The sequence below is a fragment of the Phyllobates terribilis genome, unplaced genomic scaffold (assembly GCF_046119375.1).
Source record: "Phyllobates terribilis strain yellow unplaced genomic scaffold, ASM4611937v1 Scaffold_1861__1_contigs__length_200102, whole genome shotgun sequence".
NCBI lineage: Eukaryota > Metazoa > Chordata > Amphibia > Anura > Dendrobatidae > Phyllobates > Phyllobates terribilis.
Window position 1 is genome coordinate 61,790 of NW_027364621.1, and position 26,510 is coordinate 88,299.

At 45.7% G+C, this 26,510-nt stretch overlaps 17 non-coding genes and 1 pseudogene across 17 annotated transcripts; all 18 read left to right on the top strand.

Annotated features, from left to right (window-relative positions):
- Nucleotides 1–2,378: 2,378 nt before the first annotated feature.
- LOC141245448 (U2 spliceosomal RNA) lies at nucleotides 2,379–2,576 on the top strand. Its single transcript, XR_012309272.1, has one exon. It is a non-coding gene; the product is annotated as a U2 spliceosomal RNA (small nuclear RNA).
- Nucleotides 2,577–3,691: 1,115 nt separating this feature from the next.
- Nucleotides 3,692–3,882, top strand: LOC141245422 (U2 spliceosomal RNA). The gene has a single exon (XR_012309248.1). It is a non-coding gene; the product is annotated as a U2 spliceosomal RNA (small nuclear RNA).
- A 1,115-nt stretch (nucleotides 3,883–4,997) lies between these two features.
- Nucleotides 4,998–5,188, top strand: LOC141245423 (U2 spliceosomal RNA). The gene has a single exon (XR_012309249.1). It is a non-coding gene; the product is annotated as a U2 spliceosomal RNA (small nuclear RNA).
- Nucleotides 5,189–6,303: 1,115 nt separating this feature from the next.
- LOC141245488 (U2 spliceosomal RNA) lies at nucleotides 6,304–6,494 on the top strand. Its single transcript, XR_012309301.1, has one exon. It is a non-coding gene; the product is annotated as a U2 spliceosomal RNA (small nuclear RNA).
- A 1,115-nt stretch (nucleotides 6,495–7,609) lies between these two features.
- Nucleotides 7,610–7,800, top strand: LOC141245437 (U2 spliceosomal RNA). Its single transcript, XR_012309262.1, has one exon. It is a non-coding gene; the product is annotated as a U2 spliceosomal RNA (small nuclear RNA).
- Nucleotides 7,801–8,915: 1,115 nt separating this feature from the next.
- LOC141245489 (U2 spliceosomal RNA) lies at nucleotides 8,916–9,106 on the top strand. Its single transcript, XR_012309302.1, has one exon. It is a non-coding gene; the product is annotated as a U2 spliceosomal RNA (small nuclear RNA).
- Nucleotides 9,107–10,221: 1,115 nt separating this feature from the next.
- On the top strand, nucleotides 10,222–10,412 carry LOC141245490 (U2 spliceosomal RNA). The gene has a single exon (XR_012309303.1). It is a non-coding gene; the product is annotated as a U2 spliceosomal RNA (small nuclear RNA).
- A 1,114-nt stretch (nucleotides 10,413–11,526) lies between these two features.
- Nucleotides 11,527–11,717, top strand: LOC141245492 (U2 spliceosomal RNA). The gene has a single exon (XR_012309305.1). It is a non-coding gene; the product is annotated as a U2 spliceosomal RNA (small nuclear RNA).
- Nucleotides 11,718–12,832: 1,115 nt separating this feature from the next.
- Nucleotides 12,833–13,023, top strand: LOC141245493 (U2 spliceosomal RNA). Its single transcript, XR_012309306.1, has one exon. It is a non-coding gene; the product is annotated as a U2 spliceosomal RNA (small nuclear RNA).
- Nucleotides 13,024–14,137: 1,114 nt separating this feature from the next.
- On the top strand, nucleotides 14,138–14,328 carry LOC141245494 (U2 spliceosomal RNA). The gene has a single exon (XR_012309307.1). It is a non-coding gene; the product is annotated as a U2 spliceosomal RNA (small nuclear RNA).
- A 1,114-nt stretch (nucleotides 14,329–15,442) lies between these two features.
- LOC141245495 (U2 spliceosomal RNA) lies at nucleotides 15,443–15,633 on the top strand. The gene has a single exon (XR_012309308.1). It is a non-coding gene; the product is annotated as a U2 spliceosomal RNA (small nuclear RNA).
- Nucleotides 15,634–18,486: 2,853 nt separating this feature from the next.
- LOC141245458 (U2 spliceosomal RNA) lies at nucleotides 18,487–18,673 on the top strand. Its single transcript, XR_012309280.1, has one exon. It is a non-coding gene; the product is annotated as a U2 spliceosomal RNA (small nuclear RNA).
- Nucleotides 18,674–19,788: 1,115 nt separating this feature from the next.
- Nucleotides 19,789–19,880, top strand: LOC141245475 (U2 spliceosomal RNA; annotated as a pseudogene).
- Nucleotides 19,881–20,669: 789 nt separating this feature from the next.
- Nucleotides 20,670–20,854, top strand: LOC141245463 (U2 spliceosomal RNA). Its single transcript, XR_012309285.1, has one exon. It is a non-coding gene; the product is annotated as a U2 spliceosomal RNA (small nuclear RNA).
- Nucleotides 20,855–21,972: 1,118 nt separating this feature from the next.
- Nucleotides 21,973–22,163, top strand: LOC141245491 (U2 spliceosomal RNA). Its single transcript, XR_012309304.1, has one exon. It is a non-coding gene; the product is annotated as a U2 spliceosomal RNA (small nuclear RNA).
- Nucleotides 22,164–23,278: 1,115 nt separating this feature from the next.
- On the top strand, nucleotides 23,279–23,469 carry LOC141245444 (U2 spliceosomal RNA). Its single transcript, XR_012309268.1, has one exon. It is a non-coding gene; the product is annotated as a U2 spliceosomal RNA (small nuclear RNA).
- A 1,115-nt stretch (nucleotides 23,470–24,584) lies between these two features.
- Nucleotides 24,585–24,775, top strand: LOC141245496 (U2 spliceosomal RNA). The gene has a single exon (XR_012309309.1). It is a non-coding gene; the product is annotated as a U2 spliceosomal RNA (small nuclear RNA).
- Nucleotides 24,776–25,890: 1,115 nt separating this feature from the next.
- Nucleotides 25,891–26,081, top strand: LOC141245431 (U2 spliceosomal RNA). Its single transcript, XR_012309256.1, has one exon. It is a non-coding gene; the product is annotated as a U2 spliceosomal RNA (small nuclear RNA).
- Nucleotides 26,082–26,510: the final 429 nt, after the last annotated feature.

Sequence of the window (26,510 nt, forward strand, 5' to 3'; positions counted from 1 at the left end):
CCTGTCAGGTATCACTAACCATCTTGATCCTGCAGGCACGGCAGCCTTGGACAAACCTCTGATGGTGGGCGAATTGCTCTCTGCCGCTAAATCCTTTAGGACCGGCAGGACCCCGGGCAGTGATGGTCTTCCAGCGGAGCTCTATGTAGCGCTGGGAGACCTCATCTGTCCGGACCTGTTGGACCTGTACGAGGAGATGGTGGTGGAGGGTAGAATGCCTCCATCTTTGAGGGAAGGAATGGTCACGATCCTGTATAAGCGGAAGGGAGAGAGGTGCGACCTGAGGAATTGGCGTCCCATCACTCTGCTCAACGTGGACTACAAGATCCTGGCCAAGACGATGGCGACACGACTTAAGACGGTCATCGGACGGATCATCCACCCGGACCAGACCTGCGGCATCCCTGGACGTCGCATCGCAGACAGCCTCGCTCTCGTGCGGGACACGGTCGAGTACATCAAGGTCCACCGCGCACACGTGGCCCTGGTCTCCTTGGATCAGGAGAAGGCCTTCGACCGGGTTTCCCACGAGTTCATGGGCCGAGCTCTGCACCGGTTAGGTTTGGGTAACATGTTTTGTTCGTATGTCCGTCTGATGTATTTTGATATCCACAGCTCGGTGTTGGTGAACGGCTGGAAGACTGACCCCTTCCCTGTCCTCTCTGGGGTCAGACAAGGCTGCCCTCTATCACCTCTTCTTTTTGTTTGTGTTATAGAACTCTTCGCAGAGGCTATCCGGCAGAATGGAGAGATCAGAGGGATCACCGCACCGGGTCCGGGACGACACGAGGTCAAGTGCTCGCTCTACATGGACGACGTCACCGTCTTCTGCGCTGATCGTGGTTCAGTCGACGCCCTCGTCCAGACGTGTGAGAGGTTCGGCCGGGCTTCAGGGGCCAAAGTCAACTGCAGGAAGTCGGAAGCCATGCTCTTCGGGGATTGGCAGCCGGCCTCCTCCGCCCCCTTCCCCTTCAACATTCAACCGGATTTCCTCAAGGTGCTGGGAGTCTGGTTCGGGAAGGAAGGAGCGGCCCTCAAGTCCTGGCAAGAACGCTTGGCCAAGGTGAAGCAACGGATCGGACTCTGGAGCCTCAGACACCTCACTTGTGAGGGTAAGGCACTCATCCTGCGTAATGAGGTCCTGCCCGTCTTGCAGTACACGGCGCAGGCCTGGCCCCCACACGTCACTGTGTGCAGGGCCATTACCAGGACAGTGTTTCACTTTGTCTGGGGATCCAAGATGGACAGAGTCAGGCGGGCCGTCATGTACAAGGAGCCTCGCAAGGGTGGGAAGGGCGTTCCAGATATCCCCACCCTCCTGCGATCCTCTTTTGTGTGTGATTGTGTCCGCCGGACTTTGCAAGTCAAGAATGGCTCCGCGGGCAGGTCCATGTCTCGCTTCTTCCTGCTTCCTCTTTGGAGGCGACTCGGCTGGGACAAGTGGGACAGCTCCTTCCCCTACAACTGGACGACGCCATGGTTCTACGGAGACGTCGTTCGATTTGTGGGGGAGCATCAACTGGAGGGACTCAAGCCCGACTTGTGGAAGCCCAAAACTATCCACAAGCTAATCAGAGCCAAGGATGACGTGGAGAACATCACAGGACTTCACCAGGACACGCTGGAGACTGTGTGGACAAATGTGTCGTCTGACAGGCTGACCAACGGGCACAAGGACTTGTCGTGGATGGCGATTCAGGGCGGACTGCCCGTCCGGTCATTCATGCATGCCCGGAACCTGTGCAAGACCCGGTACTGCCCAAGGTGCCCCTTCGTGGAGGAAACATCTTTGCACACTTTTTGGGACTGCGGATTTGCACAGCGCCTATTGACTGCACTTGAGGACGACCTGAGGAACTCTGTCCCCAGGGCGAGCCTATCGCACCATTCTGTGCTTTACGGACTCTTCCCTGGGGTTCATACCGTCGGAGCCATCCAGGAGGCTTGGCGCCTTATGAACTGCTTCAAGGATGCCGTTTGGGTCGCCAGGAACCGGCTCATCTTGAGGAGGGAGAGGATGTCCATCCCGGACTGCCGCAGGCTGATCCACAGCCTGCTCAGAGACTATTCCATCATGGACGGTCCGGAGGACGAGGACGAGGACTAAACCCCTCCTCCCCCTCTCCCCTTATGTGTCTTGTCTTTCAATAAAGCTTCGGGCCTGTGATTTTCCCCTCCCCATCCCCTTTTTCCCAATCCCCATCCCTTATCACGGTTCGTCGTACTGTATTGATTGACATGCTTTTCTTTCAGATTGAGTGTTTTGTGTAGCATAGGGGTGTGATGTGTCTAGTTAGTGCGTCGTATCCTCATGCTATGTAAATATGATGTAGAATTCTGTGTGTACTGGGCTGCGGCACTGTACACTGTCTGTTAACTTATTTTTTGTGCTAATAAAAGATATATTCAATCAAAAAAAAAAATCTGTTCTTATCAGTTTAATATCTGATACGTCCCCTATCTGGGGACCATATATTAAATGGATTTTTAGAACAGGGAGATGGAAAAAGAGCTTGCTCTGTCCACTCCACGCATTGACCTGGTATTGCAGTATCTCCAGGACCGGTGCACCCCTTCTTTAATGCAGTTTCTAAAATCAGAAAGAATTGAATTCAATGTTTTTTGTTCATTTTGCTTGTTTGTCGGATTTTGGGATGGACTCTTTGGCTTTGCTTTTCTTCTCCTCATTGGATTTTTCATGTTCAAAGTTGCAGAAGCCAGATTACAAGCTCATTTTGGTTCAACTTCAGCAACTGTGCATTGCATTGCCATGTAATGTGATGCAATGCTATCTTTCTAGCTCTCCCTTTTTACTTCCTTTTGGATAAACAGACATATTAGGCAAGCATTTTGGAGCTTTCACCTAAATAACTACAGGTGGTGAGATAAGCTGCACAATATAATTGACCTTTCAGTATATTGTTGCACACACACCATCTATTTAGCAAATGCCCTTGTTATCAACAGCAGCCTTTTAAACTCACCTGAGCTAACAGGTATGTGCGCTGGTTACTCTGCTGCGCTTAAAATTTCTTTTTTGGTTTGCTACAATGCCTTTTCTGAAACGTTGTCTCCCTCTGCTGGAACACTGACTTCTTTCATTTAATGCCTGCAGACTATAAAAGAGAACCCAACCCAAAAAGTTTGGTTGATTAGTCTGTGGCATTCTGTTAAACTGTTGCTTATGGCGGTCTCTGTGAGCTTCTCAGCGACATTCAGCCAGCCAGGTATCCTGCCTGCAGTAGATGGAATGTGGCAATGGAACGCTGGCTGCGCGTGTCATAATAGGCTCTGAGCCTTTATATACCTGTGCACAGCAGCAGCCACCTTCAGTCTGCTGCTGGACAGCCAGCAGCAGCAGCAGCAGGAGAGGTATGTAATCAGGAGCCCTCCTGCTAAGGGTAGACAGCTGCTCGTTCCACCCCACCCCCCGCCTTAATTGGTTCTCCTCCCTTCCAACGGTGTTGAGGCGGGTGGGAACAGCAGGGGGTGAAGGTGCTGTGTTTAAAGAGGTGGAGTTATGCAGATCTAAAACGCGTGGATTGCAGCAGCAGCAAGCCGAAAAGTGCAGGCATGTAAGGGATCTAGAGGTTGACAACATGTCTTCTTAACGGGAGTCCAGGAGCTCATCTCCACAAATGGACTTTTCAGGATCCTTGGGTGGCTCCGTAGTTTGAAACCAATTCTGGTTATCGCTTCTTGGCCTTTTGGCTAAGATCAAGTGTAGTATCTGTTCTTATCAGTTTAATATCTGATACGTCCCCTATCTGGGGACCATATATTAAATGGATTTTTAGAACAGGGAGATGGAAAAAGAGCTTGCTCTGTCCACTCCACGCATTGACCTGGTATTGCAGTATCTCCAGGACCGGTGCACCCCTTCTTTAATGCAGTTTCTAAAATCAGAAAGAATTGAATTCAATGTTTTTTGTTCATTTTGCTTGTTTGTCGGATTTTGGGATGGACTCTTTGGCTTTGCTTTTCTTCTCCTCATTGGATTTTTCATGTTCAAAGTTGCAGAAGCCAGATTACAAGCTCATTTTGGTTCAACTTCAGCAACTGTGCATTGCATTGCCATGTAATGTGATGCAATGCTATCTTTCTAGCTCTCTCTTTTTACTTCCTTTTGGATAAACAGACATATTAGGCAAGCATTTTGGAGCTTTCACCTAAATAACTACAGGTGGTGAGATAAGCTGCACAATATAATTGACCTTTCAGTATATTGTTGCACACACACCATCTATTTAGCAAATGCCCTTGTTATCAACAGCAGCCTTTTAAACTCACCTGAGCTAACAGGTATGTGCGCTGGTTACTCTGCTGCGCTTAAAATTTCTTTTTTGGTTTGCTACAATGCCTTTTCTGAAACGTTGTCTCCCTCTGCTGGAACACTGACTTCTTTCATTTAATGCCTGCAGACTATAAAAGAGAACCCAACCCAAAAAGTTTGGTTGATTAGTCTGTGGCATTCTGTTAAACTGTTGCTTATGGCGGTCTCTGTGAGCTTCTCAGCGACATTCAGCCAGCCAGGTATCCTGCCTGCAGTAGATGGAATGTGGCAATGGAACGCTGGCTGCGCGTGTCATAATAGGCTCTGAGCCTTTATATACCTGTGCACAGCAGCAGCCACCTTCAGTCTGCTGCTGGACAGCCAGCAGCAGCAGCAGCAGGAGAGGTATGTAATCAGGAGCCCTCCTGCTAAGGGTAGACAGCTGCTCGTTCCACCCCACCCCCCGCCTTAATTGGTTCTCCTCCCTTCCAACGGTGTTGAGGCGGGTGGGAACAGCAGGGGGTGAAGGTGCTGTGTTTAAAGAGGTGGAGTTATGCAGATCTAAAACGCGTGGATTGCAGCAGCAGCAAGCCGAAAAGTGCAGGCATGTAAGGGATCTAGAGGTTGACAACATGTCTTCTTAACGGGAGTCCAGGAGCTCATCTCCACAAATGGACTTTTCAGGATCCTTGGGTGGCTCCGTAGTTTGAAACCAATTCTGGTTATCGCTTCTTGGCCTTTTGGCTAAGATCAAGTGTAGTATCTGTTCTTATCAGTTTAATATCTGATACGTCCCCTATCTGGGGACCATATATTAAATGGATTTTTAGAACAGGGAGATGGAAAAAGAGCTTGCTCTGTCCACTCCACGCATTGACCTGGTATTGCAGTATCTCCAGGACCGGTGCACCCCTTCTTTAATGCAGTTTCTAAAATCAGAAAGAATTGAATTCAATGTTTTTTGTTCATTTTGCTTGTTTGTCGGATTTTGGGATGGACTCTTTGGCTTTGCTTTTCTTCTCCTCATTGGATTTTTCATGTTCAAAGTTGCAGAAGCCAGATTACAAGCTCATTTTGGTTCAACTTCAGCAACTGTGCATTGCATTGCCATGTAATGTGATGCAATGCTATCTTTCTAGCTCTCCCTTTTTACTTCCTTTTGGATAAACAGACATATTAGGCAAGCATTTTGGAGCTTTCACCTAAATAACTACAGGTGGTGAGATAAGCTGCACAATATAATTGACCTTTCAGTATATTGTTGCACACACACCATCTATTTAGCAAATGCCCTTGTTATCAACAGCAGCCTTTTAAACTCACCTGAGCTAACAGGTATGTGCGCTGGTTACTCTGCTGCGCTTAAAATTTCTTTTTTGGTTTGCTACAATGCCTTTTCTGAAACGTTGTCTCCCTCTGCTGGAACACTGACTTCTTTCATTTAATGCCTGCAGACTATAAAAGAGAACCCAACCCAAAAAGTTTGGTTGATTAGTCTGTGGCATTCTGTTAAACTGTTGCTTATGGCGGTCTCTGTGAGCTTCTCAGCGACATTCAGCCAGCCAGGTATCCTGCCTGCAGTAGATGGAATGTGGCAATGGAACGCTGGCTGCGCGTGTCATAATAGGCTCTGAGCCTTTATATACCTGTGCACAGCAGAAGCCACCTTCAGTCTGCTGCTGGACAGCCAGCAGCAGCAGCAGCAGGAGAGGTATGTAATCAGGAGCCCTCCTGCTAAGGGTAGACAGCTGCTCGTTCCACCCCACCCCCCGCCTTAATTGGTTCTCCTCCCTTCCAACGGTGTTGAGGCGGGTGGGAACAGCAGGGGGTGAAGGTGCTGTGTTTAAAGAGGTGGAGTTATGCAGATCTAAAACGCGTGGATTGCAGCAGCAGCAAGCCGAAAAGTGCAGGCATGTAAGGGATCTAGAGGTTGACAACATGTCTTCTTAACGGGAGTCCAGGAGCTCATCTCCACAAATGGACTTTTCAGGATCCTTGGGTGGCTCCGTAGTTTGAAACCAATTCTGGTTATCGCTTCTCGGCCTTTTGGCTAAGATCAAGTGTAGTATCTGTTCTTATCAGTTTAATATCTGATACGTCCCCTATCTGGGGACCATATATTAAATGGATTTTTAGAACAGGGAGATGGAAAAAGAGCTTGCTCTGTCCACTCCACGCATTGACCTGGTATTGCAGTATCTCCAGGACCGGTGCACCCCTTCTTTAATGCAGTTTCTAAAATCAGAAAGAATTGAATTCAATGTTTTTTGTTCATTTTGCTTGTTTGTCGGATTTTGGGATGGACTCTTTGGCTTTGCTTTTCTTCTCCTCATTGGATTTTTCATGTTCAAAGTTGCAGAAGCCAGATTACAAGCTCATTTTGGTTCAACTTCAGCAACTGTGCATTGCATTGCCATGTAATGTGATGCAATGCTATCTTTCTAGCTCTCCCTTTTTACTTCCTTTTGGATAAACAGACATATTAGGCAAGCATTTTGGAGCTTTCACCTAAATAACTACAGGTGGTGAGATAAGCTGCACAATATAATTGACCTTTCAGTATATTGTTGCACACACACCATCTATTTAGCAAATGCCCTTGTTATCAACAGCAGCCTTTTAAACTCACCTGAGCTAACAGGTATGTGCGCTGGTTACTCTGCTGCGCTTAAAATTTCTTTTTTGGTTTGCTACAATGCCTTTTCTGAAACGTTGTCTCCCTCTGCTGGAACACTGACTTCTTTCATTTAATGCCTGCAGACTATAAAAGAGAACCCAACCCAAAAAGTTTGGTTGATTAGTCTGTGGCATTCTGTTAAACTGTTGCTTATGGCGGTCTCTGTGAGCTTCTCAGCGACATTCAGCCAGCCAGGTATCCTGCCTGCAGTAGATGGAATGTGGCAATGGAACGCTGGCTGCGCGTGTCATAATAGGCTCTGAGCCTTTATATACCTGTGCACAGCAGCAGCCACCTTCAGTCTGCTGCTGGACAGCCAGCAGCAGCAGCAGCAGGAGAGGTATGTAATCAGGAGCCCTCCTGCTAAGGGTAGACAGCTGCTCGTTCCACCCCACCCCCCGCCTTAATTGGTTCTCCTCCCTTCCAACGGTGTTGAGGCGGGTGGGAACAGCAGGGGGTGAAGGTGCTGTGTTTAAAGAGGTGGAGTTATGCAGATCTAAAATGCGTGGATTGCAGCAGCAGCAAGCCGAAAAGTGCAGGCATGTAAGGGATCTAGAGGTTGACAACATGTCTTCTTAACGGGAGTCCAGGAGCTCATCTCCACAAATGGACTTTTCAGGATCCTTGGGTGGCTCCGTAGTTTGAAACCAATTCTGGTTATCGCTTCTCGGCCTTTTGGCTAAGATCAAGTGTAGTATCTGTTCTTATCAGTTTAATATCTGATACGTCCCCTATCTGGGGACCATATATTAAATGGATTTTTAGAACAGGGAGATGGAAAAAGAGCTTGCTCTGTACACTCCACGCATTGACCTGGTATTGCAGTATCTCCAGGACCGGTGCACCCCTTCTTTAATGCAGTTTCTAAAATCAGAAAGAATTGAATTCAATGTTTTTTGTTCATTTTGCTTGTTTGTCGGATTTTGGGATGGACTCTTTGGCTTTGCTTTTCTTCTCCTCATTGGATTTTTCATGTTCAAAGTTGCAGAAGCCAGATTACAAGCTCATTTTGGTTCAACTTCAGCAACTGTGCATTGCATTGCCATGTAATGTGATGCAATGCTATCTTTCTAGCTCTCCCTTTTTACTTCCTCTTGGATAAACAGACATATTAGGCAAGCATTTTGGAGCTTTCACCTAAATAACTACAGGTGGTGAGATAAGCTGCACAATATAATTGACCTTTCAGTATATTGTTGCACACACACCATCTATTTAGCAAATGCCCTTGTTATCAACAGCAGCCTTTTAAACTCACCTGAGCTAACAGGTATGTGCGCTGGTTACTCTGCTGCGCTTAAAATTTCTTTTTTGGTTTGCTACAATGCCTTTTCTGAAACGTTGTCTCCCTCTGCTGGAACACTGACTTCTTTCATTTAATGCCTGCAGACTATAAAAGAGAACCCAACCCAAAAAGTTTGGTTGATTAGTCTGTGGCATTCTGTTAAACTGTTGCTTATGGCGGTCTCTGTGAGCTTCTCAGCGACATTCAGCCAGCCAGGTATCCTGCCTGCAGTAGATGGAATGTGGCAATGGAACGCTGGCTGCGCGTGTCATAATAGGCTCTGAGCCTTTATATACCTGTGCACAGCAGCAGCCATCTTCAGTCTGCTGCTGGACAGCCAGCAGCAGCAGCAGCAGGAGAGGTATGTAATCAGGAGCCCTCCTGCTAAGGGTAGACAGCTGCTCGTTCCACCCCACCCCCCGCCTTAATTGGTTCTCATCCCTTCCAACGGTGTTGAGGCGGGTGGGAACAGCAGGGGGTGAAGGTGCTGTGTTTAAAGAGGTGGAGTTATGCAGATCTAAAACGCGTGGATTGCAGCAGCAGCAAGCCGAAAAGTGCAGGCATGTAAGGGATCTAGAGGTTGACAACATGTCTTCTTAACGGGAGTCCAGGAGCTCATCTCCACAAATGGACTTTTCAGGATCCTTGGGTGGCTCCGTAGTTTGAAACCAATTCTGGTTATCGCTTCTCGGCCTTTTGGCTAAGATCAAGTGTAGTATCTGTTCTTATCAGTTTAATATCTGATACGTCCCCTATCTGGGGACCATATATTAAATGGATTTTTAGAACAGGGAGATGGAAAAAGAGCTTGCTCTGTCCACTCCACGCATTGACCTGGTATTGCAGTATCTCCAGGACCGGTGCACCCCTTCTTTAATGCAGTTTCTAAAATCAGAAAGAATTGAATTCAATGTTTTTTGTTCATTTTGCTTGTTTGTCGGATTTTGGGATGGACTCTTTGGCTTTGCTTTTCTTCTCCTCATTGGATTTTTCATGTTCAAAGTTGCAGAAGCCAGATTACAAGCTCATTTTGGTTCAACTTCAGCAACTGTGCATTGCATTGCCATGTAATGTGATGCAATGCTATCTTTCTAGCTCTCCCTTTTTACTTCCTTTTGGATAAACAGACATATTAGGCAAGCATTTTGGAGCTTTCACCTAAATAACTACAGGTGGTGAGATAAGCTGCACAATATAATTGACCTTTCAGTATATTGTTGCACACACACCATCTATTTAGCAAATGCCCTTGTTATCAACAGCAGCCTTTTAAACTCACCTGAGCTAACAGGTATGTGCGCTGGTTACTCTGCTGCGCTTAAAATTTCTTTTTTGGTTTGCTACAATGCCTTTTCTGAAACGTTGTCTCCCTCTGCTGGAACACTGACTTCTTTCATTTAATGCCTGCAGACTATAAAAGAGAACCCAACCCAAAAAGTTTGGTTGATTAGTCTGTGGCATTCTGTTAAACTGTTGCTTATGGCGGTCTCTGTGAGCTTCTCAGCGACATTCAGCCAGCCAGGTATCCTGCCTGCAGTAGATGGAATGTGGCAATGGAACGCTGGCTGCGCGTGTCATAATAGGCTCTGAGCCTTTATATACCTGTGCACAGCAGCAGCCATCTTCAGTCTGCTGCTGGACAGCCAGCAGCAGCAGCAGCAGGAGAGGTATGTAATCAGGAGCCCTCCTGCTAAGGGTAGACAGCTGCTCGTTCCACCCCACCCCCCGCCTTAATTGGTTCTCATCCCTTCCAACGGTGTTGAGGCGGGTGGGAACAGCAGGGGGTGAAGGTGCTGTGTTTAAAGAGGTGGAGTTATGCAGATCTAAAACGCGTGGATTGCAGCAGCAGCAAGCCGAAAAGTGCAGGCATGTAAGGGATCTAGAGGTTGACAACATGTCTTCTTAACGGGAGTCCAGGAGCTCATCTCCACAAATGGACTTTTCAGGATCCTTGGGTGGCTCCGTAGTTTGAAACCAATTCTGGTTATCGCTTCTCGGCCTTTTGGCTAAGATCAAGTGTAGTATCTGTTCTTATCAGTTTAATATCTGATACGTCCCCTATCTGGGGACCATATATTAAATGGATTTTTAGAACAGGGAGATGGAAAAAGAGCTTGCTCTGTCCACTCCACGCATTGACCTGGTATTGCAGTATCTCCAGGACCGGTGCACCCCTTCTTTAATGCAGTTTCTAAAATCAGAAAGAATTGAATTCAATGTTTTTTGTTCATTTTGCTTGTTTGTCGGATTTTGGGATGGACTCTTTGGCTTTGCTTTTCTTCTCCTCATTGGATTTTTCATGTTCAAAGTTGCAGAAGCCAGATTACAAGCTCATTTTGGTTCAACTTCAGCAACTGTGCATTGCATTGCCATGTAATGTGATGCAATGCTATCTTTCTAGCTCTCCCTTTTTACTTCCTTTTGGATAAACAGACATATTAGGCAAGCATTTTGGAGCTTTCACCTAAATAACTACAGGTGGTGAGATAAGCTGCACAATATAATTGACCTTTCAGTATATTGTTGCACACACACCATCTATTTAGCAAATGCCCTTGTTATCAACAGCAGCCTTTTAAACTCACCTGAGCTAACAGGTATGTGCGCTGGTTACTCTGCTGCGCTTAAAATTTCTTTTTTGGTTTGCTACAATGCCTTTTCTGAAACGTTGTCTCCCTCTGCTGGAACACTGACTTCTTTCATTTAATGCCTGCAGACTATAAAAGAGAACCCAACCCAAAAAGTTTGGTTGATTAGTCTGTGGCATTCTGTTAAACTGTTGCTTATGGCGGTCTCTGTGAGCTTCTCAGCGACATTCAGCCAGCCAGGTATCCTGCCTGCAGTAGATGGAATGTGGCAATGGAACGCTGGCTGCGCGTGTCATAATAGGCTCTGAGCCTTTATATACCTGTGCACAGCAGCAGCCACCTTCAGTCTGCTGCTGGACAGCCAGCAGCAGCAGCAGCAGGAGAGGTATGTAATCAGGAGCCCTCCTGCTAAGGGTAGACAGCTGCTCGTTCCACCCCACCCCCCGCCTTAATTGGTTCTCCTCCCTTCCAACGGTGTTGAGGCGGGTGGGAACAGCAGGGGTGAAGGTGCTGTGTTTAAAGAGGTGGAGTTATGCAGATCTAAAACGCGTGGATTGCAGCAGCAGCAAGCCGAAAAGTGCAGGCATGTAAGGGATCTAGAGGTTGACAACATGTCTTCTTAACGGGAGTCCAGGAGCTCATCTCCACAAATGAACTTTTCAGGATCCTTGGGTGGCTCCGTAGTTTGAAACCAATTCTGGTTATCGCTTCTCGGCCTTTTGGCTAAGATCAAGTGTAGTATCTGTTCTTATCAGTTTAATATCTGATACGTCCCCTATCTGGGGACCATATATTAAATGGATTTTTAGAACAGGGAGATGGAAAAAGAGCTTGCTCTGTCCACTCCACGCATTGACCTGGTATTGCAGTATCTCCAGGACCGGTGCACCCCTTCTTTAATGCAGTTTCTAAAATCAGAAAGAATTGAATTCAATGTTTTTTGTTCATTTTGCTTGTTTGTCGGATTTTGGGATGGACTCTTTGGCTTTGCTTTTCTTCTCCTCATTGGATTTTTCATGTTCAAAGTTGCAGAAGCCAGATTACAAGCTCATTTTGGTTCAACTTCAGCAACTGTGCATTGCATTGCCATGTAATGTGATGCAATGCTATCTTTCTAGCTCTCCCTTTTTACTTCCTTTTGGATAAACAGACATATTAGGCAAGCATTTTGGAGCTTTCACCTAAATAACTACAGGTGGTGAGATAAGCTGCACAATATAATTGACCTTTCAGTATATTGTTGCACACACACCATCTATTTAGCAAATGCCCTTGTTATCAACAGCAGCCTTTTAAACTCACCTGAGCTAACAGGTATGTGCGCTGGTTACTCTGCTGCGCTTAAAATTTCTTTTTTGGTTTGCTACAATGCCTTTTCTGAAACGTTGTCTCCCTCTGCTGGAACACTGACTTCTTTCATTTAATGCCTGCAGACTATAAAAGAGAACCCAACCCAAAAAGTTTGGTTGATTAGTCTGTGGCATTCTGTTAAACTGTTGCTTATGGCGGTCTCTGTGAGCTTCTCAGCGACATTCAGCCAGCCAGGTATCCTGCCTGCAGTAGATGGAATGTGGCAATGGAACGCTGGCTGCGCGTGTCATAATAGGCTCTGAGCCTTTATATACCTGTGCACAGCAGCAGCCATCTTCAGTCTGCTGCTGGACAGCCAGCAGCAGCAGCAGCAGGAGAGGTATGTAATCAGGAGCCCTCCTGCTAAGGGTAGACAGCTGCTCGTTCCACCCCACCCCCCGCCTTAATTGGTTCTCATCCCTTCCAACGGTGTTGAGGCGGGTGGGAACAGCAGGGGGTGAAGGTGCTGTGTTTAAAGAGGTGGAGTTATGCAGATCTAAAACGCGTGGATTGCAGCAGCAGCAAGCCGAAAAGTGCAGGCATGTAAGGGATCTAGAGGTTGACAACATGTCTTCTTAACGGGAGTCCAGGAGCTCATCTCCACAAATGGACTTTTCAGGATCCTTGGGTGGCTCCGTAGTTTGAAACCAATTCTGGTTATCGCTTCTCGGCCTTTTGGCTAAGATCAAGTGTAGTATCTGTTCTTATCAGTTTAATATCTGATACGTCCCCTATCTGGGGACCATATATTAAATGGATTTTTAGAACAGGGAGATGGAAAAAGAGCTTGCTCTGTCCACTCCACGCATTGACCTGGTATTGCAGTATCTCCAGGACCGGTGCACCCCTTCTTTAATGCAGTTTCTAAAATCAGAAAGAATTGAATTCAATGTTTTTTGTTCATTTTGCTTGTTTGTCGGATTTTGGGATGGACTCTTTGGCTTTGCTTTTCTTCTCCTCATTGGATTTTTCATGTTCAAAGTTGCAGAAGCCAGATTACAAGCTCATTTTGGTTCAACTTCAGCAACTGTGCATTGCATTGCCATGTAATGTGATGCAATGCTATCTTTCTAGCTCTCCCTTTTTACTTCCTTTTGGATAAACAGACATATTAGGCAAGCATTTTGGAGCTTTCACCTAAATAACTACAGGTGGTGAGATAAGCTGCACAATATAATTGACCTTTCAGTATATTGTTGCACACACACCATCTATTTAGCAAATGCCCTTGTTATCAACAGCAGCCTTTTAAACTCACCTGAGCTAACAGGTATGTGCGCTGGTTACTCTGCTGCGCTTAAAATTTCTTTTTTGGTTTGCTACAATGCCTTTTCTGAAACGTTGTCTCCCTCTGCTGGAACACTGACTTCTTTCATTTAATGCCTGCAGACTATAAAAGAGAACCCAACCCAAAAAGTTTGGTTGATTAGTCTGTGGCATTCTGTTAAACTGTTGCTTATGGCGGTCTCTGTGAGCTTCTCAGCGACATTCAGCCAGCCAGGTATCCTGCCTGCAGTAGATGGAATGTGGCAATGGAACGCTGGCTGCGCGTGTCATAATAGGCTCTGAGCCTTTATATACCTGTGCACAGCAGCAGCCACCTTCAGTCTGCTGCTGGACAGCCAGCAGCAGCAGCAGCAGGAGAGGTATGTAATCAGGAGCCCTCCTGCTAAGGGTAGACAGCTGCTCGTTCCACCCCACCCCCCGCCTTAATTGGTTCTCCTCCCTTCCAACGGTGTTGAGGCGGGTGGGAACAGCAGGGGTGAAGGTGCTGTGTTTAAAGAGGTGGAGTTATGCAGATCTAAAACGCGTGGATTGCAGCAGCAGCAAGCCGAAAAGTGCAGGCATGTAAGGGATCTAGAGGTTGACAACATGTCTTCTTAACGGGAGTCCAGGAGCTCATCTCCACAAATGAACTTTTCAGGATCCTTGGGTGGCTCCGTAGTTTGAAACCAATTCTGGTTATCGCTTCTCGGCCTTTTGGCTAAGATCAAGTGTAGTATCTGTTCTTATCAGTTTAATATCTGATACGTCCCCTATCTGGGGACCATATATTAAATGGATTTTTAGAACAGGGAGATGGAAAAAGAGCTTGCTCTGTCCACTCCACGCATTGACCTGGTATTGCAGTATCTCCAGGACCGGTGCACCCCTTCTTTAATGCAGTTTCTAAAATCAGAAAGAATTGAATTCAATGTTTTTTGTTCATTTTGCTTGTTTGTCGGATTTTGGGATGGACTCTTTGGCTTTGCTTTTCTTCTCCTCATTGGATTTTTCATGTTCAAAGTTGCAGAAGCCAGATTACAAGCTCATTTTGGTTCAACTTCAGCAACTGTGCATTGCATTGCCATGTAATGTGATGCAATGCTATCTTTCTAGCTCTCCCTTTTTACTTCCTTTTGGATAAACAGACATATTAGGCAAGCATTTTGGAGCTTTCACCTAAATAACTACAGGTGGTGAGATAAGCTGCACAATATAATTGACCTTTCAGTATATTGTTGCACACACACCATCTATTTAGCAAATGCCCTTGTTATCAACAGCAGCCTTTTAAACTCACCTGAGCTAACAGGTATGTGCGCTGGTTACTCTGCTGCGCTTAAAATTTCTTTTTTGGTTTGCTACAATGCCTTTTCTGAAACGTTGTCTCCCTCTGCTGGAACACTGACTTCTTTCATTTAATGCCTGCAGACTATAAAAGAGAACCCAACCCAAAAAGTTTGGTTGATTAGTCTGTGGCATTCTGTTAAACTGTTGCTTATGGCGGTCTCTGTGAGCTTCTCAGCGACATTCAGCCAGCCAGGTATCCTGCCTGCAGTAGATGGAATGTGGCAATGGAACGCTGGCTGCGCGTGTCATAATAGGCTCTGAGCCTTTATATACCTGTGCACAGCAGCAGCCACCTTCAGTCTGCTGCTGGACAGCCAGCAGCAGCAGCAGCAGGAGAGGTATGTAATCAGGAGCCCTCCTGCTAAGGGTAGACAGCTGCTCGTTCCACCCCACCCCCCGCCTTAATTGGTTCTCCTCCCTTCCAACGGTGTTGAGGCGGGTGGGAACAGCAGGGGTGAAGGTGCTGTGTTTAAAGAGGTGGAGTTATGCAGATCTAAAACGCGTGGATTGCAGCAGCAGCAAGCCGAAAAGTGCAGGCATGTAAGGGATCTAGAGGTTGACAACATGTCTTCTTAACGGGAGTCCAGGAGCTCATCTCCACAAATGGACTTTTCAGGATCCTTGGGTGGCTCCGTAGTTTGAAACCAATTCTGGTTATCGCTTCTCGGCCTTTTGGCTAAGATCAAGTGTAGTATCTGTTCTTATCAGTTTAATATCTGATACGTCCCCTATCTGGGGACCATATATTAAATGGATTTTTAGAACAGGGAGATGGAAAAAGAGCTTGCTCTGTCCACTCCACGCATTGACCTGGTATTGCAGTATCTCCAGGACCGGTGCACCCCTTCTTTAATGCAGTTTCTAAAATCAGAAAGAATTGAATTCAATGTTTTTTGTTCATTTTGCTTGTTTGTCGGATTTTGGGATGGACTCTTTGGCTTTGCTTTTCTTCTCCTCATTGGATTTTTCATGTTCAAAGTTGCAGAAGCCAGATTACAAGCTCATTTTGGTTCAACTTCAGCAACTGTGCATTGCATTGCCATGTAATGTGATGCAATGCTATCTTTCTAGCTCTCCCTTTTTACTTCCTTTTGGATAAACAGACATATTAGGCAAGCATTTTGGAGCTTTCACCTAAATAACTACAGGTGGTGAGATAAGCTGCACAATATAATTGACCTTTCAGTATATTGTTGCACACACACCATCTATTTAGCAAATGCCCTTGTTATCAACAGCAGCCTTTTAAACTCACCTGAGCTAACAGGTATGTGCGCTGGTTACTCTGCTGCGCTTAAAATTTCTTTTTTGGTTTGCTACAATGCCTTTTCTGAAACGTTGTCTCCCTCTGCTGGAACACTGACTTCTTTCATTTAATGCCTGCAGACTATAAAAGAGAACCCAACCCAAAAAGTTTGGTTGATTAGTCTGTGGCATTCTGTTAAACTGTTGCTTATGGCGGTCTCTGTGAGCTTCTCAGCGACATTCAGCCAGCCAGGTATCCTGCCTGCAGTAGATGGAATGTGGCAATGGAACGCTGGCTGCGCGTGTCATAATAGGCTCTGAGCCTTTATATACCTGTGCACAGCAGCAGCCACCTTCAGTCTGCTGCTGGACAGCCAGCAGCAGCAGCAGCAGGAGAGGTATGTAATCAGGAACCCTCCTGCTAAGGGTAGACAGCTGCTCGTTCCACCTCACCCCCCGCCTTAATTGGTTCTCCTCCCTTCCAACGGTGTTGAGGCGGGTGGGAACAGCAGGGGGTGAAGGTGCTGTGTTTAAAGAGGTGGAGTTATGCAGATCTAAAACGCGTGGATTGCAGCAGCAGCAAGCCGAAAAGTGCAGGCATGTAAGGGATCTAGAGGTTGACAACATGTCTTCTTAACGGGAGTCCAGGAGCTCATCTCCACAAATGGACTTTTCAGGATCCTTGGGTGGCTCCGTAGTTTGAAACCAATTCTGGTTATCGCTTCTCGGCCTTTTGGCTAAGATCAAGTGCAGTGATCTAGCGGCTGCTGCCTTGGTCTTGGCTGAGAGGTGCTCGGGGTACCCGGCTCCTTGGCCTGGGGGGATCGCTCTGTTTTTCAGCAGGGCTTCACCTCCCTGCTGCTATTAGGGAGTCGGATTAGTCCCCGGGCAACGGGAGGCGATCATCTACCTGGCACTTCGGTGTTGAAGGTTTCTATTGAGAAGAGGAGAACCTGTTTGTGAAGAAGATGTCTGCAGCATCACATGAAGGAGAGGAAGATAATGTGCCTGAATTCGCTAAGGTGCAGAATTCTATTCGTTTGGTTGTTCAGGAGAACTTTCGAGATCAAAAGGATTTTAGGTATGTGATGAGTCAAGTTCTTGTGGATCTTTTTGGTTTGAAGACAGAAGAAGTGTTGGCGATAATGGACTACCCCAGGAGGGGTGTTTATGATATAGTTTTTGTTGACAAAGTTTTTTTTGAAAGATATCTAAGGAAAATGACTGCAAGCCAGGATAAAAGAATGGAGGGGATAAGTGTAATGCCACACTTCCCCGTTAGAGATAAATGGATCATTGTTAAAATGTACTCTCCATTGGTGGACGAAGAGGATGTTCTTACATTTTTGGAGTTTTTTTGTTTGTCAGTAACACCAAAAGGGAAGATTTATAATGAATTTGGTTTTTGGACTTCGAAGTGGAAATTTTTGGTCCGTTTCAAAGAAGATGAGCAGGGGACTGTGTTGCTTCCCCCAGCTAGGTTTAAGTTGGGTAATATAAATGGTGATATTTTTTTCAGTGGTATACCCACTTTTTGTCGAGTTTGTCGTCAATACGGGCATGGAAAGGAAAATTGTTCGGGTGGTGTATGTGGTTTTTGCAAAAAAGGTGATCATGAGTCAAAGGATTGTAAAGATCGGAGGAAGTGCAACTTGTGTCAGGAAGATACGCATGTTTTTAAGAATTGCCCAAAGAGGAAAAGAAATAAAGAGAAGGAGGTAGTGGTTAAAAAGGTTTTGGTAGAGAGAAAGGAGGAAAGTGTAGAAAAGGTGTTGGTGGTAAAGGGAAAAGAAAGCAAACCTGTAGGAGTGCAGAGGGAGATGGAGAAAACAAGAGTAGATTGGGGGGATAGGGTAGAGAGTGAAATGGGAGGTGTAAGTCAGGGAACTGGCCGTGGTAAGGTTAAAAAGCAAGAAAAGAGAAAGGAACAGGAAGTGGAGGTGGCAATGGAAGAAAATATAGTTGTTTTTCAACAACCTATGTTTATAAAGAATGCAGAATATTTTAACCGGTTGTACCGTAAGTTGTATGATGAGAAACGTTTGGACTATCTTATAGAGAATGTTAGGAAAGAACTAATAAGAGATAAAAATGTTTTTTGTGTGAAATATAGAATACCAGATGGTGTATCGAAACAAGTTTTTTCAGCATCAAGGGTTGAAGATTTGTCCCTTAAGGTTCTGAGTTGGGTTGGGGTTCATGCTTTTGATAATGGTTACAAGTATTTTACTTGATGTTATTACTGTTGTTAATACAGTTATAATTTAATTTTTATTTTTTTGGTATCCATTCAGGTTCTGAAACATTTCTTTCTTTGTAAGTATTGTTGTATTTTTGTAATTTTTTTTTCTGACATTAAAAGTACCAAAACCTGATGATGATTTAAGTTGGAGTCCACGTCTTGTCTCCCTTTGGGGAGAAGAGGACTGTGGAGTGGACTTTAATTTTAACCTGAATAGGTTTTAAAAAAAAAAAAAAAAAAAAAAAAATCTGTTCTTATCAGTTTAATATCTGATACGTCCCCTATCTGGGGACCATATATTAAATGGATTTTTAGAACAGGGAGATGGAAAAAGAGCTTGCTCTGTCCACTCCACGCATTGACCTGGTATTGCAGTATCTCCAGGACCGGTGCACCCCTTCTTTAATGCAGTTTCTAAAATCAGAAAGAATTGAATTCAATGTTTTTTGTTCATTTTGCTTGTTTGTCGGATTTTGGGATGGACTCTTTGGCTTTGCTTTTCTTCTCCTCATTGGATTTTTCATGTTCAAAGTTGCAGAAGCCAGATTACAAGCTCATTTTGGTTCAACTTCAGCAACTGTGCATTGCATTGCCATGTAATGTGATGCAATGCTATCTTTCTAGCTCTCCCTTTTTACTTCCTTTTGGATAAACAGACATATTAGGCAAGCATTTTGGAGCTTTCACCTAAATAACTACAGGTGGTGAGATAAGCTGCACAATATAATTGACCTTTCAGTATATTGTTGCACACACACCATCTATTTAGCAAATGCCCTTGTTATCAACAGCAGCCTTTTAAACTCACCTGAGCTAACAGGTATGTGCGCTGGTTACTCTGCTGCGCTTAAAATTTCTTTTTTGGTTTGCTACAATGCCTTTTCTGAAACGTTGTCTCCTTCTGCTGGAACACTGACTTCTTTCATTTAATGCCTGCAGACTATAAAAGAGAACCCAACCCAAAAAGTTTGGTTGATTAGTCTGTGGCATTCTGTTAAACTGTTGCTTATGGCGGTCTCTGTGAGCTTCTCAGCGACATTCAGCCAGCCAGGTATCCTGCCTGCAGTAGATGGAATGTGGCAATGGAACGCTGGCTGCGCGTGTCATAATAGGCTCTGAGCCTTTATATACTTGTGCACAGCAGCAGCCACCTTCAGTCTGCTGCTGGACAGCCAGCAGCAGCAGCAGCAGGAGAGGTATGTAATCAGGAGCCCTCCTGCTAAGGGTAGACAGCTGCTCGTTCCACCCCACCCCCCGCCTTAATTGGTTCTCCTCCCTTCCAACGGTGTTGAGGCGGGTGGGAACAGCAGGGGGTGAAGGTGCTGTGTTTAAAGAGGTGGAGTTATGCAGATCTAAAACGCGTGGATTGCAGCAGCAGCAAGCCGAAAAGTGCAGGCATGTAAGGGATCTAGAGGTTGACAACATGTCTTCTTAACGGGAGTCCAGGAGCTCATCTCCACAAATGGACTTTTCAGGATCCTTGGGTGGCTCCGTAGTTTGAAACCAATTCTGGTTATCGCTTCTCGGCCTTTTGGCTAAGATCAAGTGTAGTATCTTTCGAAAAGGCGGCTTTGGATGTTGGCCGCCCTAGTAGATTGATACATTATGCACACTGGGGTTTAGGCGCTTGTTAGTACGCCAGGTGGCTAATATAGTCATCTGGTGGAAAGCATGGCCCCCCAGGATCGACGCCATTGGGCCGGGGAAGATCGAAAGCCCGAAGTGTGAAGTGCCCCAGGAGTGGTGACCCTGGGGTGCCTTAACTCACTGGGATTGGGAACCCCACTTGAGTTTATGGCACATTTGCACAAGCACTTCAAATTTTCTTTCTTCGCACACACCCTTATTCCGGGCCTTCTGGCCTTAGGATGGGGAATTTTGAAATTCCCGGTCGAAGGTCCGGGCAGTATTATACTGTGAAACCTTCACTATTTATTTAATTTCTTTGTCACTGTGTGTCCACTTATTCACGTGTGTCACATCCTACTAGGATTTTGTCGGGATGCGGTTCCCTTACGGGTTCCTCTCTTGGCAGGTCTAGGGGGGGAGTGTGTGGCCATCAGGTTCCGCTCCCCCCTGAACCCCCCTGGCTCTCCTCTTTCGGGAGGAGAGCGTTGTTGGCTCCCCTCTTCCGGGAGGGGAGCACAGTCTTTGGCTCCCAGTGCCTTGCTCGGGTGAGAACTCGGGCAGGTGCTGGGGGTAAGATTGGGTCGCCTCTGGCTCCGGCTGGAGGTGGCTATTTGTCCCTGTTCCTCGCTGTGGCCTTCTGGCTCGGAGGGACGGGGAATGGTTTGGGGGACCCTTCTCCTTTTGGAGAGGGTTTCAAGAAGACCAGCATCCTAGTGCACTTTTTTTGTGGCACTTGTCACTTTTTTAAGCGCACTCGGGTTTTGTACACGAATTCGGGCTTTCGATAGAAAAAAAAAAATCTGTTCTTATCAGTTTAATATCTGATATGTCCCCTATCTGGGGACCATATATTAAATGGATTTTTAGAACAGGGAGATGGAAAAAGAGCTTGCTCTGTCCACTCCACGCATTGACCTGGTATTGCAGTATCTCCAGGACCGGTGCCCCCCTTCTTTAATGCAGTTTCTAAAATCAGAAAGAATTGAATTCAATGTTTTTTGTTCATTTTGCTTGTTTGTCGGATTTTGGGATGGACTCTTTGGCTTTGCTTTTCTTCTCCTCATTGGATTTTTCATGTTCAAAGTTGCAGAAGCCAGATTACAAGCTCATTTTGGTTCAACTTCAGCAACTGTGCATTGCATTGCCATGTAATGTGATGCAATGCTATCTTTCTAGCTCTCCCTTTTTACTTCCTTTTGGATAAACAGACATATTAGGCAAGCATTTTGGAGCTTTCACCTAAATAACTACAGGTGGTGAGATAAGCTGCACAATATAATTGACCTTTCAGTATATTGTTGCACACACACCATCTATTTAGCAAATGCCCTTGTTATCAACAGCAGCCTTTTAAACTCACCTGAGCTAACAGGTATGTGCGCTGGTTACTCTGCTGCGCTTAAAATTTCTTTTTTGGTTTGCTACAATGCCTTTTCTGAAACGTTGTCTCCCTCTGCTGGAACACTGACTTCTTTCATTTAATGCCTGCAGACTATAAAAGAGAACCCAACCCAAAAAGTTTGGTTGATTAGTCTGTGGCATTCTGTTAAACTGTTGCTTATGGCGGTCTCTGTGAGCTTCTCAGCGACATTCAGCCAGCCAGGTATCCTGCCTGCAGTAGATGGAATGTGGCAATGGAACGCTGGCTGCGCGTGTCATAATAGGCTCTGAGCCTTTATATACCTGTGCACAGCAGCAGCCACCTTCAGTCTGCTGCTGGACAGCCAGCAGCAGCAGCAGCAGCAGGAGAGGTATGTAATCAGGAGCCCTCCTGCTAAGGGTAGACAGCTGCTCGTTCCACCCCACCCCCCGCCTTAATTGGTTCTCCTCCCTTCCAACGGTGTTGAGGCGGGTGGGAACAGCAGGGGGTGAAGGTGCTGTGTTTAAAGAGGTGGAGTTATGCAGATCTAAAACGCGTGGATTGCAGCAGCAGCAAGCCGAAAAGTGCAGGCATGTAAGGGATCTAGAGGTTGACAACATGTCTTCTTAACGGGAGTCCAGGAGCTCATCTCCACAAATGGACTTTTCAGGATCCTTGGGTGGCTCCGTAGTTTGAAACCAATTCTGGTTATCGCTTCTCGGCCTTTTGGCTAAGATCAAGTGTAGTATCTGTTCTTATCAGTTTAATATCTGATATGTCCCCTATCTGGGGACCATATATTAAATGGATTTTTAGAACAGGGAGATGGAAAAAGAGCTTGCTCTGTCCACTCCACGCATTGACCTGGTATTGCAGTATCTCCAGGACCGGTGCACCCCTTCTTTAATGCAGTTTCTAAAATCAGAAAGAATTGAATTCAATGTTTTTTGTTCATTTTGCTTGTTTGTCGGATTTTGGGATGGACTCTTTGGCTTTGCTTTTCTTCTCCTCATTGGATTTTTCATGTTCAAAGTTGCAGAAGCCAGATTACAAGCTCATTTTGGTTCAACTTCAGCAACTGTGCATTGCATTGCCATGTAATGTGATGCAATGCTATCTTTCTAGCTCTCCCTTTTTACTTCCTTTTGGATAAACAGACATATTAGGCAAGCATTTTGGAGCTTTCACCTAAATAACTACAGGTGGTGAGATAAGCTGCACAATATAATTGACCTTTCAGTATATTGTTGCACACACACCATCTATTTAGCAAATGCCCTTGTTGTCAACAGCAGCCTTTTAAACTCACCTGAGCTAACAGGTATGTGCGCTGGTTACTCTGCTGCGCTTAAAATTTCTTTTTTGGTTTGCTACAATGCCTTTTCTGAAACGTTGTCTCCCTCTGCTGGAACACTGACTTCTTTCATTTAATGCCTGCAGACTATAAAAGAGAACCCAACCCAAAAAGTTTGGTTGATTAGTCTGTGGCATTCTGTTAAACTGTTGCTTATGGCGGTCTCTGTGAGCTTCTCAGCGACATTCAGCCAGCCAGGTATCCTGCCTGCAGTAGATGGAATGTGGCAATGGAACGCTGGCTGCGCGTGTCATAATAGGCTCTGAGCCTTTATATACCTGTGCACAGCAGCAGCCACCTTCAGTCTGCTGCTGGACAGCCAGCAGCAGCAGCAGCAGGAGAGGTATGTAATCAGGAGCCCTCCTGCTAAGGGTAGACAGCTGCTCGTTCCACCCCACCCCCCGCCTTAATTGGTTCTCCTCCCTTCCAACGGTGTTGAGGCGGGTGGGAACAGCAGGGGGTGAAGGTGCTGTGTTTAAAGAGGTGGAGTTATGCAGATCTAAAACGCGTGGATTGCAGCAGCAGCAAGCCGAAAAGTGCAGGCATGTAAGGGATCTAGAGGTTGACAACATGTCTTCTTAACGGGAGTCCAGGAGCTCATCTCCACAAATGGACTTTTCAGGATCCTTGGGTGGCTCCGTAGTTTGAAACCAATTCTGGTTATCGCTTCTCGGCCTTTTGGCTAAGATCAAGTGTAGTATCTGTTCTTATCAGTTTAATATCTGATACGTCCCCTATCTGGGGACCATATATTAAATGGATTTTTAGAACAGGGAGATGGAAAAAGAGCTTGCTCTGTCCACTCCACGCATTGACCTGCTATTGCAGTATCTCCAGGACCGGTGCACCCCTTCTTTAATGCAGTTTCTAAAATCAGAAAGAATTGAATTCAATGTTTTTTGTTCATTTTGCTTGTTTGTCGGATTTTGGGATGGACTCTTTGGCTTTGCTTTTCTTCTCCTCATTGGATTTTTCATGTTCAAAGTTGCAGAAGCCAGATTACAAGCTCATTTTGGTTCAACTTCAGCAACTGTGCATTGCATTGCCATGTAATGTGATGCAATGCTATCTTTCTAGCTCTCCCTTTTTACTTCCTTTTGGATAAACAGACATATTAGGCAAGCATTTTGGAGCTTTCACCTAAATAACTACAGGTGGTGAGATAAGCTGCACAATATAATTGACCTTTCAGTATATTGTTGCACACACACCATCTATTTAGCAAATGCCCTTGTTATCAACAGCAGCCTTTTAAACTCACCTGAGCTAACAGGTATGTGCGCTGGTTTCTCTGCTGCGCTTAAAATTTCTTTTTTGGTTTGCTACAATGCCTTTTCTGAAACGTTGTCTCCCTCTGCTGGAACACTGACTTCTTTCATTTAATGCCTGCAGACTATAAAAGAGAACCCAACCCAAAAAGTTTGGTTGATTAGTCTGTGGCATTCTGTTAAACTGTTGCTTATGGCGGTCTCTGTGAGCTTCTCAGCGACATTCAGCCAGCCAGGTATCCTGCCTGCAGTAGATGGAATGTGGCAATGGAACGCTGGCTGCGCGTGTCATAATAGGCTCTGAGCCTTTATATACCTGTGCACAGCAGCAGCCACCTTCAGTCTGCTGCTGGACAGCCAGCAGCAGCAGCAGCAGGAGAGGTATGTAATCAGGAGCCCTCCTGCTAAGGGTAGACAGCTGCTCGTTCCACCCCACCCCCCGCCTTAATTGGTTCTCCTCCCTTCCAACGGTGTTGAGGCGGGTGGGAACAGCAGGGGGTGAAGGTGCTGTGTTTAAAGAGGTGGAGTTATGCAGATCTAAAACGCGTGGATTGCAGCAGCAGCAAGCCGAAAAGTGCAGGCATGTAAGGGATCTAGAGGTTGACAACATGTCTTCTTAACGGGAGTCCAGGAGCTCATCTCCACAAATGGACTTTTCAGGATCCTTGGGTGGCTCCGTAGTTTGAAACCAATTCTGGTTATCGCTTCTCGGCCTTTTGGCTAAGATCAAGTGTAGTATCTGTTCTTATCAGTTTAATATCTGATACGTCCCCTATCTGGGGACCATATATTAAATGGATTTTTAGAACAGGGAGATGGAAAAAGAGCTTGCTCTGTCCACTCCACGCATTGACCTGGTATTGCAGTATCTCCAGGACCGGTGCACCCCTTCTTTAATGCAGTTTCTAAAATCAGAAAGAATTGAATTCAATGTTTTTTGTTCATTTTGCTTGTTTGTCGGATTTTGGGATGGACTCTTTGGCTTTGCTTTTCTTCTCCTCATTGGATTTTTCATGTTCAAAGTTGCAGAAGCCAGATTACAAGCTCATTTTGGTTCAACTTCAGCAACTGTGCATTGCATTGCCATGTAATGTGATGCAATGCTATCTTTCTAGCTCTCCCTTTTTACTTCCTTTTGGATAAACAGACATATTAGGCAAGCATTTTGGAGCTTTCACCTAAATAACTACAGGTGGTGAGATAAGCTGCACAATATAATTGACCTTTCAGTATATTGTTGCACACACACCATCTATTTAGCAAATGCCCTTGTTATCAACAGCAGCCTTTTAAACTCACCTGAGCTAACAGGTATGTGCGCTGGTTTCTCTGCTGCGCTTAAAATTTCTTTTTTGGTTTGCTACAATGCCTTTTCTGAAACGTTGTCTCCCTCTGCTGGAACACTGACTTCTTTCATTTAATGCCTGCAGACTATAAAAGAGAACCCAACCCAAAAAGTTTGGTTGATTAGTCTGTGGCATTCTGTTAAACTGTTGCTTATGGCGGTCTCTGTGAGCTTCTCAGCGACATTCAGCCAGCCAGGTATCCTGCCTGCAGTAGATGGAATGTGGCAATGGAACGCTGGCTGCGCGTGTCATAATAGGCTCTGAGCCTTTATATACCTGTGCACAGCAGCAGCCACCTTCAGTCTGCTGCTGGACAGCCAGCAGCAGCAGCAGCAGGAGAGGTATGTAATCAGGAGCCCTCCTGCTAAGGGTAGACAGCTGCTCGTTCCACCCCACCCCCCGCCTTAATTGGTTCTCCTCCCTTCCAACGGTGTTGAGGCGGGTGGGAACAGCAGGGGGTGAAGGTGCTGTGTTTAAAGAGGTGGAGTTATGCAGATCTAAAACGCGTGGATTGCAGCAGCAGCAAGCCGAAAAGTGCAGGCATGTAAGGGATCTAGAGGTTGACAACATGTCTTCTTAACGGGAGTCCAGGAGCTCATCTCCACAAATGGACTTTTCAGGATCCTTGGGTGGCTCCGTAGTTTGAAACCAATTCTGGTTATCGCTTCTCGGCCTTTTGGCTAAGATCAAGTGTAGTATCTGTTCTTATCAGTTTAATATCTGATACGTCCCCTATCTGGGGACCATATATCAAATGGATTTTTAGAACAGGGAGATGGAAAAAGAGCTTGCTCTGTCCACTCCACGCATTGACCTGGTATTGCAGTATCTCCAGGACCGGTGCACCCCTTCTTTAATGCAGTTTCTAAAATCAGAAAGAATTGAATTCAATGTTTTTTGTTCATTTTGCTTGTTTGTCGGATTTTGGGATGGACTCTTTGGCTTTGCTTTTCTTCTCCTCATTGGATTTTTCATGTTCAAAGTTGCAGAAGCCAGATTACAAGCTCATTTTGGTTCAACTTCAGCAACTGTGCATTGCATTGCCATGTAATGTGATGCAATGCTATCTTTCTAGCTCTCCCTTTTTACTTCCTTTTGGATAAACAGACATATTAGGCAAGCATTTTGGAGCTTTCACCTAAATAACTACAGGTGGTGAGATAAGCTGCACAATATAATTGACCTTTCAGTATATTGTTGCACACACACCATCTATTTAGCAAATGCCCTTGTTATCAACAGCAGCCTTTTAAACTCACCTGAGCTAACAGGTATGTGCG